The sequence below is a fragment of the Bos javanicus genome, chromosome 22 (assembly GCF_032452875.1).
Source record: "Bos javanicus breed banteng chromosome 22, ARS-OSU_banteng_1.0, whole genome shotgun sequence".
Lineage (NCBI taxonomy): Eukaryota > Metazoa > Chordata > Mammalia > Artiodactyla > Bovidae > Bos > Bos javanicus.
In genome coordinates this window covers 44,299,149-44,313,354 of record NC_083889.1, presented here as the reverse complement: position 1 = coordinate 44,313,354, position 14,206 = coordinate 44,299,149, and the positions used below count along the sequence as shown (strand labels likewise).

The window sequence follows — 14,206 nt, the reverse complement described above, 5'->3', positions numbered from 1 at the left end:
AATGCCTATCATATCAATATAATTTGGGACGATTTTTATTTCTCAAAATAAGAAGGTTCCATTCTAACAGACACAGCATACAGGAAACCATTCATTCTCCTTACACCTCATTTTTGCAGCCAGAGTAGGGTTGGAGAACAGTGGAAGGGTCTTCCACATCACCTCCGTAGCTTCCCTGACACTGGTTTTACTGAGCCACAAACATGGCCCAGGAGGGGCCAGATATGCAGCCTTTAATGCAGAACTGACCACTCTACCGCAGGGCAACACTGCTCTTGGATGCTCTACCTCTGGCCAGGAGCTAGGGAGAGGTGAGAAACGACTGTGCTAGCAGGCGCATCTGTCCATGAGTTGATGGAGAGATTTTTTTTTTTTTTTAATGTCCTTCAAATGTTTAGAAACACCAGGAATCCTTTCTGGGGCTCCATCTGTGAGATAGGAGATGTGCTGGGGATTGCACACCCAGGCTTCACGTGTCACCCATCCTGAACCCTCTAGGAGGCTTTCATCATCCTCATGTTTTAAACAGGAAGTTTTGATCTATGAGTGATGGAGAAGCTCTAGCAGTACTAAGAATAATGAGTGCATAGGCATTGCAGGGACTCTTCTCTATGCTTTACAGATAATTAGTAATTTATTTCTCCTAACACCTCTGCAAAAATGTAAGTCATTCAGTTATGTCTGACTCTTTGAGACCCCATGGACTGTCCATGGAACTTTCCAGGCCAGAATACTAGAGTGGGCAGCCTTTCCTTTCTCCAGGGAATCTTCCCAACCCAGAGATCGAACCCAGGTCTCCTGTATGGCAGGTGGATTCTTTACCAGCTGAGTCACAATGGAAGCCCAAGAACACTGGAGTGGGTAGCCTATCTCTTCTCCAGGGGATCTTCCTGACCCAGGAATCGAACTGGGGTCTCCCACATTCCAGGCGGATTCTTTACCAACTGAGCTATTAGAGAAGCCCAATATCTCTGCAAGGTAGCCACTATTGTGATCATCATTTTAAAGACAGGGAAAGCTAAAAAAAGATGGCTAGGATTTAAATGTAGGCAGGCTGGCTCCAGAGCTCATGCCCTACTTTAGGGTTTGGTGATATTTTTCAGTGAGGGGACAGATGGCTAAATGTTTTATACTTTGAGGGCGGTCTAGCCTCTGTCACAACTCTTCATCTCTACCATCAGCCATAAACAGTATGTAAATAAGTGAATGTGGCTGTGTTCCATTAAGCTTTCATTTATAGACACTAAAATTCAAATTTCATATAATTTTCACATGTCCCAAAGTATTCTTCTTCTGCTTTTTTCAACCATTAAGAAATAGAGAAACTGTTCTTGAGGGCCTGAGGCCCCCTTTTCTCCCCCTGTTCATTAGAAAAAGGAACAGGAGTTTTGTTGGAGATTCTCCAATTTTCAATCAAGTATTTTGCTCAGTAGAGGACACACTACAGAAGATTCTAGAAATTTTTTAAAATTTTAATTGGAAGCTAATTACAATATTGTGGTGGGTTTTGCTATATATTCACATGAATCAGCCATGGATGTACATGTGTTCCCCCCATCCTGACCCTCCCTCCCACCTCCCTTCCCATCCCATCCCTCAGGGTCATCCCAGTGCACCAGCCCTGAGCACCTTGACTCATGAATCAAACCTGGACTGGTGATCTATTTCACATATGATAATATACATGTTTCAATGCTATTCTCTCAAATCATCCCACCCTCGCCTTCTCCCACAGAGTCCAACAGATTGTTCTTTAAATCTGTGCCTCTTTTGCTGTCTTGCATATAGGGTCATTGTTACCATCTTTCTAAATTCCATATATATGCGTTAGTATACTGTATTGGTGTTTTACTTTCTGACTTACTTCACTCTGTATAATAGGCTTCAGTTTCATTCACCTCATTAGAACTGATTCAAATGCATTCTTTTTAATGGCTGAGTAATACTCCATTGTGTATATGTACCACAGCTTTCTTATCCATTCATCTGCTGATGGACATCTAGGTTGCTTTCATGTCCTGGCTATTATAAACAGTGCTGCAAAGAACATTGGGGTACACGTGTCTCTTTCAATTCTGGTTTCCTTGGTGTGTATGCCCAGCAGTGGGATTGCTGGGTCATACGGCAGTTCTATTTCCAGTTTTTTCAGGAATTTCCGCACTGTTCTCCATAGTGGCTGTACTAGTTTGCATTCCCACCAACAGTGTATGAGGGTTCCTTTTTCTCCACACCCTCTCCAGCATTTATTGTTTATAGACTTTTGGATAGCAGCCATTCTGACCAGTGTGAGATGGTACCTCGTTGTGGTTTTGATTTGCATTTCTCCGATAATGAGTGATGTTGAGCATCTTTTCATGTGTTTGTTAGCCATTTGTATGTAGAAGATTCTAGAAAATTAATTTCCAAAATACTGTTTTCTAACAGTATTTTTAGTACACCAGGCAACATTTACAATGTTTTGATCCTGAGCTCTACTTCCAAGTACTACTGAGTTAAAAATAAGGGTTAGAAATCTGGTTCTTTAAAAAAAAATCTGATTTTTTTAAGATGGGGGGGGGCAATACTATGTCATGCCACTGAAACAAATAGCTTTAGGGCCATTGGAAGTGGACTGTATTTGGTGCAGGGGCCATAGCTGGCTGACCACTGCCCTGTACCACTGCTGGCTTCATATGGGTCATGTCTTGGGCCAGTGGTCTTCAGCCTCAGCTTCCTGCTAAGACATACCCAGAGATGACACTCCCAAGCAGGGCGTCTCTCACAGGCACACTCAGATAGTCTTCAGGCTCTGCCAGACAGCGCAGGCTTGATTTGTACCCCCTTCCTTGCAGCTGGGGACGCAAGGTCCTCTCCTGGTAAGCAGAGGGTATCTCTGACTCACCTTTTATGTGAATGAACGCTATCCTACTACATTTTGTTCTCTTAGCTTTCCAAACAAATTATCCTGAACATAACACAAACTTTCCCGGACCATTAATACCATGAATAAGGGACATAAAATGTTACAATGCTTGGGATCTGCTTCAAAGCGATATGGGAACAGGGAAAGGGTCTGTGTGGGAAATGGCATGGATTCCAGGTTTTGTTGTAGAGTTCAGTCACTCAGTTGTGTCTGACTGTTTGTGTGGCAACTGGCAAATCTAGGGGCCAACCCTAGATTGGCGAAGGATGTAGTATGCACAGTCCTGCCTATGGTGCCTGGTCAAAATGCCCCATAATACAAAGATTTACTTCAATGGACAGAAAACAGTTTTGCAGATGTACTAGTGAATGTTGACCTGGAGCAGACAGGTGCCATCTGAGATTTTTACTTTACTTGTTAGTGAGGGTCTGTCTAGTGAGAAAGGATACTGAGGAGGCAGACATCATCTAGAATTGGATGTAAGTAGAAGAAACCTGGTAAAATGGAAGAAAAAAAAAAAATCCCACTACTGAATTTAAATAATTCTCAACTGCTATAGGCCAGAACAGAGCCAGATCCAGGAGGCTGGAGACCCCATGGAGAGGCACCAACATGGCTGTCAAGATTCCATGAAGTCTGTTTGATTACTGACTGGGCTACTATTTGCTCTCACTAAGAAACCCATCAATTTGCCTGAAACAGGGCACTCAAAGCCGGTGTACTGGGACAACCCAGAGGGATGGGATAGGGAGGGTGGTGGGAGGGGGGTTCAGGATGGGGGACACATGTACACCCATGGCTGGTTCATGTCAATGTATGGCAAAAACCACCACAATATTGTAAAGTAATTAGCCTCCAATTAAAATAAACAAATTGATTTAAAAAATAAAAAAAGGAAAGGAAACCCATCAACTGGCTCCTGATCACTCAGCTCCACAACACGAAACAATCTGGTAGAGTTCAACTCTGATTTGTCTTAGAAATATACAGAGAAAACAGGGGTCATTCAAGATCAGGCTGCCCATCAGAAGAGACCTCTGTTCCACTGTATTGGTTTTAATTTGTGAAGGTGCTTTCCTTTCCCTACAACTGCCTCCTGAATCCACTCTGTTCTTTCATACAAAAGCCCAGTCTTCCACTAAGAAGGCTGAGGGCTCCCGCCAGCTGATCATCAGTTCCGCTCATTACAGTTGTCTCGACTTTACCACGCCTTTCCTTGTGGTTTACATTGTTTTACAGTTAATACCCGAGATTCTCACCCTTCAAAACTTCTAGGTCACCACAAATATTCTGGTCTCACTTCTTATGACACCTCCTGTTGCCAAAGCCATCCCACCCTTTTATTTTGTCATCAAATCACCATAGGAAGAGGCAAGGAAGAATTATCCTGCAGGAGTCAGAGGGCCCTACCAACACTGTGATTTTTGACTTCTAGTCTGCAGAATTGTAAGAAATAAATCTCTATTGTTCTAAGCCTGCCTGCTTGTGACACTCTGTTACAGCAGCCACGCGAAAGGTATTTGCTGGAAAATTTCCTCCATAGTAAAGTTACTATTATTCCCTTTGTTAATTATTGCACAGAAATGAAAGAGATATTTTGGGACTATGTGCATCCTTGAAACTCAGTTCTGTGAGTGTTTACCCAGCATATGCAAAGTGGCTTCACTCACGTGTACAGGTGTCACCCTTGGGGGAATGTCTCCTGGCTGAACAGGGAAAACCAGAAGGTTGATCCAGGCAGAGCACCTGAGAGAGTTAACCCTGGGAGAGTGGGCAAGGAGTGGGCAGGCGACATGGCCAGCAGGCAGGGCACAGTGGGCCACAGCGGTGTGCAGGACACGGGGGGCCAATGAGGAGGCCTTCACAGAGCTGTCTGAGCGAGAGGGGCGGGGCTGTAGGAATGAGACAGGGAGCTTCTTCAGAGTCTGCAAGGGACTTCATCTTATTTCTTCCAAAACGGAAAAAGGCAGTAATGAAATAATGGTTTCTAACTCCAAAATTTCCATAAAAAATTTTTGTTGCTGTTGTTATGTTTTCTTTTCCCTGGCATGGAGCTAACTGACCTGGTATCATTTATTACCAGAAGTTAAAAGGCAAATAAAGAGGGCCAAATTCCAACGGAAACCTGGCTTCATTGATTAGGCCAAATGCATTTCAGAATTATTGGTTGCTAACCCTCAAGGTGAACAAAAGGTCTTCAGACATGGAACTATAATTTTCCCCTAGAGACGCTTATCGGTGATTTCAACGGATGGACCGCAGGCTTTGTGGACGCTGACAAACCACCAGGAACAGCTCTAGGAAGAACTCCTGACACCTTCCTCCGGGCTAATTGCGAAGGTGGAGGCCACACCCTTGTGCTTATCTTCTCCAGGTGCAAGGCTAGTCACCTCACACTGTGCACCAATGGAGATCACATTTCCCTTTTGAGGAAACAGCCCAACTCTCTCTGCATCAGATGCTACAAGCAAAACACCCTAATTTCCTTCTTTCAAAGAAAAAAGTGGTTTCTTTTTTGTTGTTGTTACTAGGGACTAAGCCTGGATAAATGAAATCCACAGGACACTCTCAGTTAGCTTAGTCTTACGGCCAAGTTGTAGACAGGGTGTTGCTGCGTTGAGGATCTGATAATTTCTCCTGTCTTCCCTCAAGGAAATGCTAAAAAGCACATGATGGAGACATCAGAAGATGGTCTGCGCAAATTCACAAACTGAACCATTGACTCTCAGGGCTGTAAAACTGAACACAGTAAGGATGGGGAGATGGTCCTTATTCCCTGTATGTCAAGTCAGTCAACACCTTGACTTCTGCTTGAGCCAGCCAGCACCTACAACCTCTGGCCAAGGTCAGCCTGTGAGGTGGTTGCTTTCAGGGGAACCATGCATAAGGCAAAAGCCTGAGCAGGGGACGCTGGACTGAACTCTCAGACACTGCTGGCGTGAGCCTCTGAAAGTACGCTCAGTTCCAGCCCCAAAGCTCCCATCAAATGCAAGTAAAAAATGAGAAGAGAAAGAAGTCAAGGTTTAGGACAACTTATGTGGTCATCCTGGCTTCATTTCCTCCAGGCTTCCCCTGCTTCCTTCAAGTTCAAAACACACGCTGGCAAAAACACTATCACTCTTGAATGTTCGTATAAACTTAATGGCAGAATGAAAGAAAGGAGAGTGTGCGGCAAGTTAGATGGATTTCATCCAGAGTACCCTGCAGGAGCAACTAATTTTACTGCAGACTCTGAGAGGGTTAATGTTCCTGGCACACCACTTCGTTTCTGAGAGAAGACCTCAAGCAAGTTATTATCTGTATCCCTATCATCGTTGAATGTTTGCCCCCACACTGGAAAAGAAGCCTGTTCTTCTCTGCAATGGGGCTATTAATTTTTTCTAGATGATGATCTATGGGATAAAGAAAACAAAACCAAAACAACATCTTGGAAAATAATTTAGTAAAATACAGGACTCTCCAAGAGCTGAGCCGGGCAGCAGCCTAGGTTACAAACAAAGTCTCTTAGCAGTGCCAGTAAAATAAAACAGAACCACTGTTTCAGACACCCTATTTTTGGCTAAGGTTTCACTCCTCAATTACTTTCAAAGTTATTCGTTTCAGTCAACATTATAAGGGTAAGTCAATATTTGTCCTGGCAGCAAGCCCAATTTTGTTATTTTATTAGTCTGCTACTAGTTAAATTGGCCCATGATTAAACACATCTAATAAATAGCCCCAGAAGATTGGAGTTTAGCAGAAAACCACATTCAAGTTCTCTTACACAGGATGTTACTATTATTTGACCTTGGGCAGAAGGAGACAGGCACACCTTCACCTCGATAGGTTCCTTTAAGCAAATGCCAGCCCACTGCCTGAAACTCATTTTGGTCATGCCCAGACATGGCACTGCAGACCTTCAGAGAAAGAGGAAGCTAAATATTTAGCTCTCTCTGCGGTCCCTGGCTCAACATACGCCTTCTGATCATCAAGCAAAGCCCTGACTCTGTCAAGGAGAAAGGGCCAGATGTTTAGAGCTGAAGCACTTTATGAGTCTGACCTCGAACAGTGTGAGAGCTGCCGGCAGACTTGAGCCTCTGTGGCCCTTACAGGGAAGCAAACCTTGGGCACAGATGTTTTCTCTTGATTGGTGTCAGGTTATGTCTTTTTGCCAAGCAGGCCACAGAAGAAATGTGCCCACAAGTCTGGAAAATGGGGTCAGAGTCTCACATTACTGGTAGATGCCAACAAGTCACCCGGAGGTGACATGGTGACCTAATTACGGCCACAGGCCTGGAGGAAGGGCTCTGTGGTCTGGGGTTTCAGTCAGTTGTTTCCTACTGACTTCTTGGAAGCCATGGGGTGGGATATAAATTCTGTGTTTATCTCTGTAAAAGGGATTCCCTGGCTTCCCCGTGGGCTGGGTTGAAGGTGTAGGGGGAGAAGAATGCACCGGGGGTGCCAGCTCTGCTTCAGGGTTTGGAAACTGTACAGGTCTGTGTACAGACCTCAAGGGCACTTTAAGGACACTGGCTGAGGGTTCCTCCGTGTTTAAGAATGAGCAGAAAGCCTCTGCTGCAAGTGACAAAGTTCTTATCACTCTGGCACCCTAAACGATTCTTTGCAAAGGTTCTAAGGATAAAATATGAACCAGCCTATCTGGCCAGAGGACCATGTCCTATGAACTCCATACCTTCTGACTCCAGATCAACAATGTAACTTCCACAGGCTTGGTCTCATGCCCTGTGAAGTGGGGTGGCTCTCCTACCGACCCACAGGGCTGTGCTTTCATTCATTCCCTGTAGCACTGGGCTCTTCCCTGCCCAGGGACAGAGCTGTCACTCCAGGTCACTGCCACAGTCTCACCAATGACATGCCCTGCTCTCTGAGGACTTGGGCTGCTAGGAGACCACATTTTAATTCCACATTCTTGACTTCCCTTTCCTCTTGCAGTTTCATCATCTGCTTAGTCAAGCCCTGACTGGACACAGCAAAACTGGGAGTGGTTTGGCAAGATCCAAGGCTACATCCAAGTAGAAAAAAACATCAGCCATGAAATCCCAAGATAAGAACCTGAGGGGCTGAAGGGCACCCAAGTAGGGTGGGTTGTGAAGTCTACAAGGAACTCCTCCCAGCCTACCCTCCCCAGCCCACACTGCTGAACTGTGGGCTAGAAGAGTTGGCTTCCAATCTTGCCTGATCCCAGTACTATCTGGGATGAGGCAATGATAGGAATTCCGGGTGTTCAAGCCATGTCGGAGGTGCAAGGTAGAACTCCCAAAAACAACATGCTTCTTTTGGCTTCCAGAAAGCACCAGGCACAGATCCACCGACCTGTTCTCTCTCTCTCTCATCCTCCTGTCATCCCTTGAATCTCAGCATTATCTTAGCGTCCCAGAAGAGGAAAAAGAAGCACAGAGATGGAAAAGGATGCACAGATCTCAATCTCAGTGTCCCAAAGGAAGCACAGTGTGTTCCAGGCGAATCTGAGATGAGCAAACACGTCACAGGCAAGCAACGCTGACAGCCGGGTCTGCCATCTGACGGAAGACGAGGCTGGGGTAAGGGATCCTATATTCAGCTGCTAGGTGAAATCTAAAAGGAACATCCAACCAAGGGCCCTGGGTCTGCAGGAAAAGAACGTGGACCCCCTCCTCTGGCTGCCTGGTCAGTTTCTGTTCTGGATGCGAACAGCAATTTGGAGCAGTTTGCAAGCCTCGCAGAGGTGTGACTTCCAGAGAGAAACATAAAATGCAGTTACTGAGCTCCCTGGTAACTCTATGCTGTCCCTCTGGGCACAATTTATCCCGTCAAACCGTTTGGTCTGTGCGCATCCTCCGCGGCACATGCCTCCACTTGGAACCGGGGAACACTGCACTTGGGTGTTACAGAACAGCCTGCTCTCGACTGGGAACAGGATACACTGAAACCTGATCCTTCAAAGTGGAAAAAGCTACCAGCCACACAGCCACCGGGGAGTGACTGAATTGGGAAAAAAGGTTTTTTCTTAAAATTGAAAACTTACCTGCTTTGGCTTTCAGCTGACATCTTACCGCCCACCAAGCAATGGTTTATAGGAAAATAAGGTACAGGAAACTGTGAGGATTCTGTAACGGATTTGTATGGCCTCGCCATTGCTCCCACACTCCCCAAGCAGGCAGATGAATAGCTTCACAATGTTATTCCTTGGGAGGTAGGGTGGGTGGGTGGGTGGGTGGGTGTGGGTGTGGGTGGGTGTGTGTGTGGGTGTGTGTGTGTGTGTGTGTGTGTTGGTGCACACATGCAGAACACAAGACTGAACTTTGTTTGAGAGTTTTCCTTCTGTAGCACGTTTTTAATGACAGGAATTAAATCATGCCCACTAACAATGTATTTTTCCAAAGGCTCACAACAAACCCTGGCTCCCACTGCTGTACACTTCCAACCTTGAAACACAGTGATTATGTGTTATTTCTAACTCTCAGTAATTAATATGCAACCAGATGTATCATTATCTACAGTCTATTAAAATTCAGAAGACTGTGCGTTTGAAAAAGGCTGCATCACACTGACAAAGGAGGCAAAAACCTCCGAGCCCCAGCCCTGTTCCCCAGTCACACACGGTTCATTTCAATCACAAAGACACATGAGGGCAATGAATAAAAAAGGGCAGCTGACTTAAAAGAAGTAAATACAAATCTGTGATTTGGTTGTTTAGTTTTGCCACTGGAGACTCAGTGGTAAGGGGTGCCAGTAAAAGTTTCCAGGAAAGACAAGGGCAGTTTTGTGGTAAAAGAAAAATGTCCTTTATTCCTGAAGTCAAGTGCTCCTGTGGCAGAAAGGGGCAAAGTTCCCGTGAGCTTGCCAGCACTGGCCAGCTCTAGAGGGAAGGGCTCCTCTGGGAGACTTGGTGAGGGTCTAACCTGACAGATTCCCCCCAATCCCCAAGCACCCTCAGGGATGAGGGGAAGGCCCGTTCACCAGAAGGTGCTCCCTCCTTCTGCCCCACCACTTAGAGGTCAGGCTCTGGACCACTCCTGAATTTACAAAGCAGGTCTGGGCAGAGGGGTGGCAAGGGGCTGCCCCGGCCCAGCGAAGCCTCCAGAACTGCAGCTATGTAAACTACATGCTGCCAGGGCCCCGACCGACCTACTGAGTTAGTTCAGTCACTCTTTGTGAGCTTCTAGCAATTTTCCAGAAACAGGGAAGTAGGTCGTTCCACCCCGACCCAGATGTAATTCTCTTCTGATTTTGTCTAGAGGAGGAGAGGAAGAGGGTGGGAGGATTGCAAAATGGGTAAAGGGGGTCAGCTCTGTGGTGATGGATGGAGATGAAACTTTTGTTGGCGACTATGCAGAAGTCAAAGAGTGTATACAGAAGTCAAAATATAATGTTGTACACATGAAACTTAGATAATGTTGTAAACCAACGTAACCTCAATTTAAAAACAAAAAGATACCCCAGGATTAAAATAATAAAGACAACAATAAAAAATTTAAAAAAAAAAAAAAGAAGAGAAGGAAGCACTATGCAGCCAACGGGAGACCCCTGGATGGGGAGGAGGAGATACCAAAATCCATGGGGTCTCCTGCTGCCCATTGCCAGCACACACAGTCACTTATTTAGTCCACACAGCAATCCCAACACTCCATTTTATAGAAGAGGAAGCAGGTGTTCAGAGAAGTGAGGTGTCTTGCCCCAAGTCATACCCAGTAGTTATTGGCAAAGCTGAAATTCAAGTTCAGCTCTCAACTTGAAAGCTTTCCCGGACAGGATATGCAAATTCCTCTTACAATAACAACTATATTAATAGTAATAAATGGCTTCCCAGGTGGCTCAGCGGTAAGCCTGGCAATGGAGGAAACATGGGTTTGATCTCTGGGTAGGGAAGATCCCCTGGAGAAAGAAATGGCAACCCAACCCAGTATTCTTGCCTGGGAAATTCCATGGATAGAGCAGCCTGATGGGCTACTGTTCACAGGGGCCCAAAGAGTTGGACACAACTGAGCACCCTGCAACAGTAACGATACTGACAGGCGATTTTGAGCCGGACTTTGTCAAAGTATGTTCCATGCGTGATTTCCTTGATTTCACTTACCCATTTCACAAAGCAGGCAACTGAAGCTCAGAGGGGTGAAAAACTCTGCCTGAGGTCACAGAGCTGGTAGTGACCTGCTCTATGACCTGCTCTATGGAGCCAGACTGAGCCCAAGGCTGCGACTCTCTGCAAGGCTTGGTTCTAAACCACAGCACTGCTGTTTCCTAAGCCAAGGGTCAGGAGCCCTGAAGAAATCAAAGACTGTAGAGGCAGAAGGGACTAAGGGAAGGGGTGAAAAAGTAGGAATGTTGGTTCGACATCCAAGTCCTGAAAAATTCAGGAATCGGCATGCCTTTTGTGAGCTCCCCCCACATCTTAAGAATGCCTGGCCAGGCACACAGGCGCCAAGCTGGTGTTCAGGGCAGGCCAGGGGACTGGTGGGTTAACATCCAGCACCAGGGGGCTCATCAGATGACCCCTCCCAGTGCTGCCTCCCCTCCCCATTTGCCAAACTCCCCACCGAGGCTGCTACATCTCCAACCAGTGTGCCACTGATTGACAATCACTGCCAGTACTTTAGGGTTGTGAATGACCTCATCAAACTCAGGGAAAAATTCCTTGAGGGTCAAAGCATGCCCTTCTTTTCTTTAAACCCAGAAAGAAGGAAAAAAAAAAAAGCTAGCTAGAGTCTGGTCTCAACAAATATTTACTAACAATCAAACAGCACTGGGAGTCATTTTTAGTTGTCCAACTCTTCGCCAGCTTCTAACAAACGACCTATTTATAATTAAAGTGTGCTGTTAATGAATATGACATGAAAAACTCCCAAAGCAACCTAATCCTCCTCACCTTCCCTGGGTCTATGTCTGTGGTCTGAACGTGGGTGAGGTTCCCAGATGAAACGTGTCAGGTGGCGGCTGGCCTTTAAGACAACACCACACTCCTCATCTCCCATGAGCAGGGTCCCGCTCTACCCAGAGCTCATACCACACCCTCTGCGGGAGAGTTGTTATTGGAACACTAGAAAACCACACTAAATTTTTTCATCCTACCTGGCAGGGATAAATGTGAAACTTGCCAGTGTGCTTGGAACATCTTGTTTTTTCAAAAATAACGCCCAGTGCCAACTTGGATCCCTGGGAAACTGGGTGGATGTTTCTTAAAAGGAAGAAGTGACCTCCCAGTACATCACTTGATAGGGATGTTCATCCACAGCTTCTGCTCAACTTATGGACGGGGAAAATAGATGCTGTTGTGGCTAATGGTCTGTGCAGTACTTAGTCTGGGGATGCCCCCGGCATGCCCCATTTCATCTTTACAACTCCCTTGGAAGTTCTCATTTTACAGATGAGGAAAATGAGGCTTGGAGGATGAGTCATTGGTGCAGGGTCTCTTGCTCATAAGTGGCCAAGTTTGGGATTCAAGTGCAGCTCAGTCTGACCTTCAAATCCAACTTTCTAACCATGACACTCGATGGCTGCCCCAAATTAAAATGTGATCTTGCTCCATCCCTTCCCTCAGGGTAAAGGGGAAAAGGAAGAAGAAGGGATGATTTTGGTTGGAACTTTGGAACTTTTACTTGAAGTTTTGAAAAGAAAAAAAAAAAGGTTTTTGTTCTTAGAATAGAAATCCAATTTTATTTTTTTTAATTGGCTAGTAACAAGTTCATAATAATTTTCTATGTCACATTCTAAGCCAGCTTTGTTCTATTTAAAAATGTTAATATCTGAAATCTAGGTTCTATGTTTAAAGCCCAAGTTTCTAGTCTGTAAGTCACTGTACCCAAACTTGGAAATTTTTGTGGCAGAGTGCTAGTCCTAGAAAGGTCTCAGAACTCAACAATGCACTGTTTCCACCCCCTTGGTTTCATCACAGCAGTTTTTTGCTCTATGTACATGTTCCCTGAGCTATTACATAATGTTTCCTTACTTGTAAAAATCAACTCTATCATTGTCTGAAACAGAAAATCACTATCAGCTGCCATAAATAGGAACTACTTTTTTAAAAAATGAACCCCCACTGTTAAATTTCTTTTAGAGATGCTTGCCTGCCTGAGGCCTATGCTTTGTTAAAAAGAGAAATTAGCAAGTGCCAGAAAGGCATTAAAGACACCAGCTCCAAAGGAACCTTTCTCTTCCACATAATGAGAAAGATCAGAAGGGAACTGGAAAGGGAAAGTGATTCAAAACTGTTTTGTATCTTGTCTCCGGGTCACCTAGTCTTATATCATTTGAGCTACCACAAATGTTATGAAACCCATCTTCTGGGAAATAATGGTCTAAATCAGTCTACTCATTCAGCAACAAAGATGCTGAGGTTCCAAGAAGTTGAGCCTGCTAGCACCCTGACCCCAGCTGGTAGTGAAACTCTTCTAAGAACCAGCTTAGAAATAATTGCTGCTAAAGAAATTCAGGTGAGCACTTAAGAGTCCTACAAAGCAAAGGTTTCTTGATACTGAGCCAGAACAATGCTCACTCTTCTAAATTGTTACAGCCTGGGCACAAAACATTTGGAGACTGACAGGAGAAAATCAGGTATCTTTTCTGATGCTGTCTCCTTCAAAGCTCTCTGAAAAGGCCCCATCAAACAGCTGAGGTGGAAGGCTAGGACTCTTCACTATGCATCTGTGGTTGACACGTCATCTACCGTTCAATTTTTTCGCCTTCAGTCTATTTCCTTCTTCACAGTGGTTTCTCCACAGTGGTCTTCTGCAAGACCGCACCCAGAAGCACCAAGCAGTCACCTACCAGCAAGGAGGATGGCTGCCGAGGTGTGAGAAAATGAATCAAGGCGGCCAAACCTAACAGGATACAGATGGGTCACCCCCACCCCACCTCTGTGAAGTCAAAAATAAGAACACTCGTCTTCACCAGTGACCTTTAATTATCTTCCCTGTGTTTGCCGGGGGTCGTTCTTGACAAGCTTACGTCACTGGGGGATTATGAAACGTTAGCACTACAATATAAGATAACATGCTTGAGGAGGGAGCTTGCACTGGCCTTGTGTCAGGGCCAGGAAGCACAAAGGGAAACTTTATCACTCAGTCCCTTTGGCCATCGGGTCCAACTCCATCTCCCTCTGCCCACTGGCCTGTTCCCTTTTCCCCTCTGCAGCTTCTATCTCTAGCAAGACTCCAAAATTTCAAATCTGACAATGTATGGCAACCAGTAAACATTTAACTTTTTTTTTTTAAGGTCCTGACATAGGTTCTCAGTTTTATCTAATTCAATCAGGTTGCCAGGTCTAGTGGTATCTATGGAAACAGTGCCCTTGGGGAAATACTCTATTTGTTATTACCATTTAATTAT

General features: G+C 45.2%; 1 protein-coding gene across 7 annotated transcripts in view; it reads right to left on the bottom strand.

Annotated features, from left to right (window-relative positions):
* ARHGEF3 (Rho guanine nucleotide exchange factor 3) overlaps nucleotides 1-14,206 on the bottom strand; it is a 312,008-nt gene that overhangs the window by 45,895 nt on the left and 251,907 nt on the right. The gene's annotated exons all lie outside the window — the stretch shown is intronic.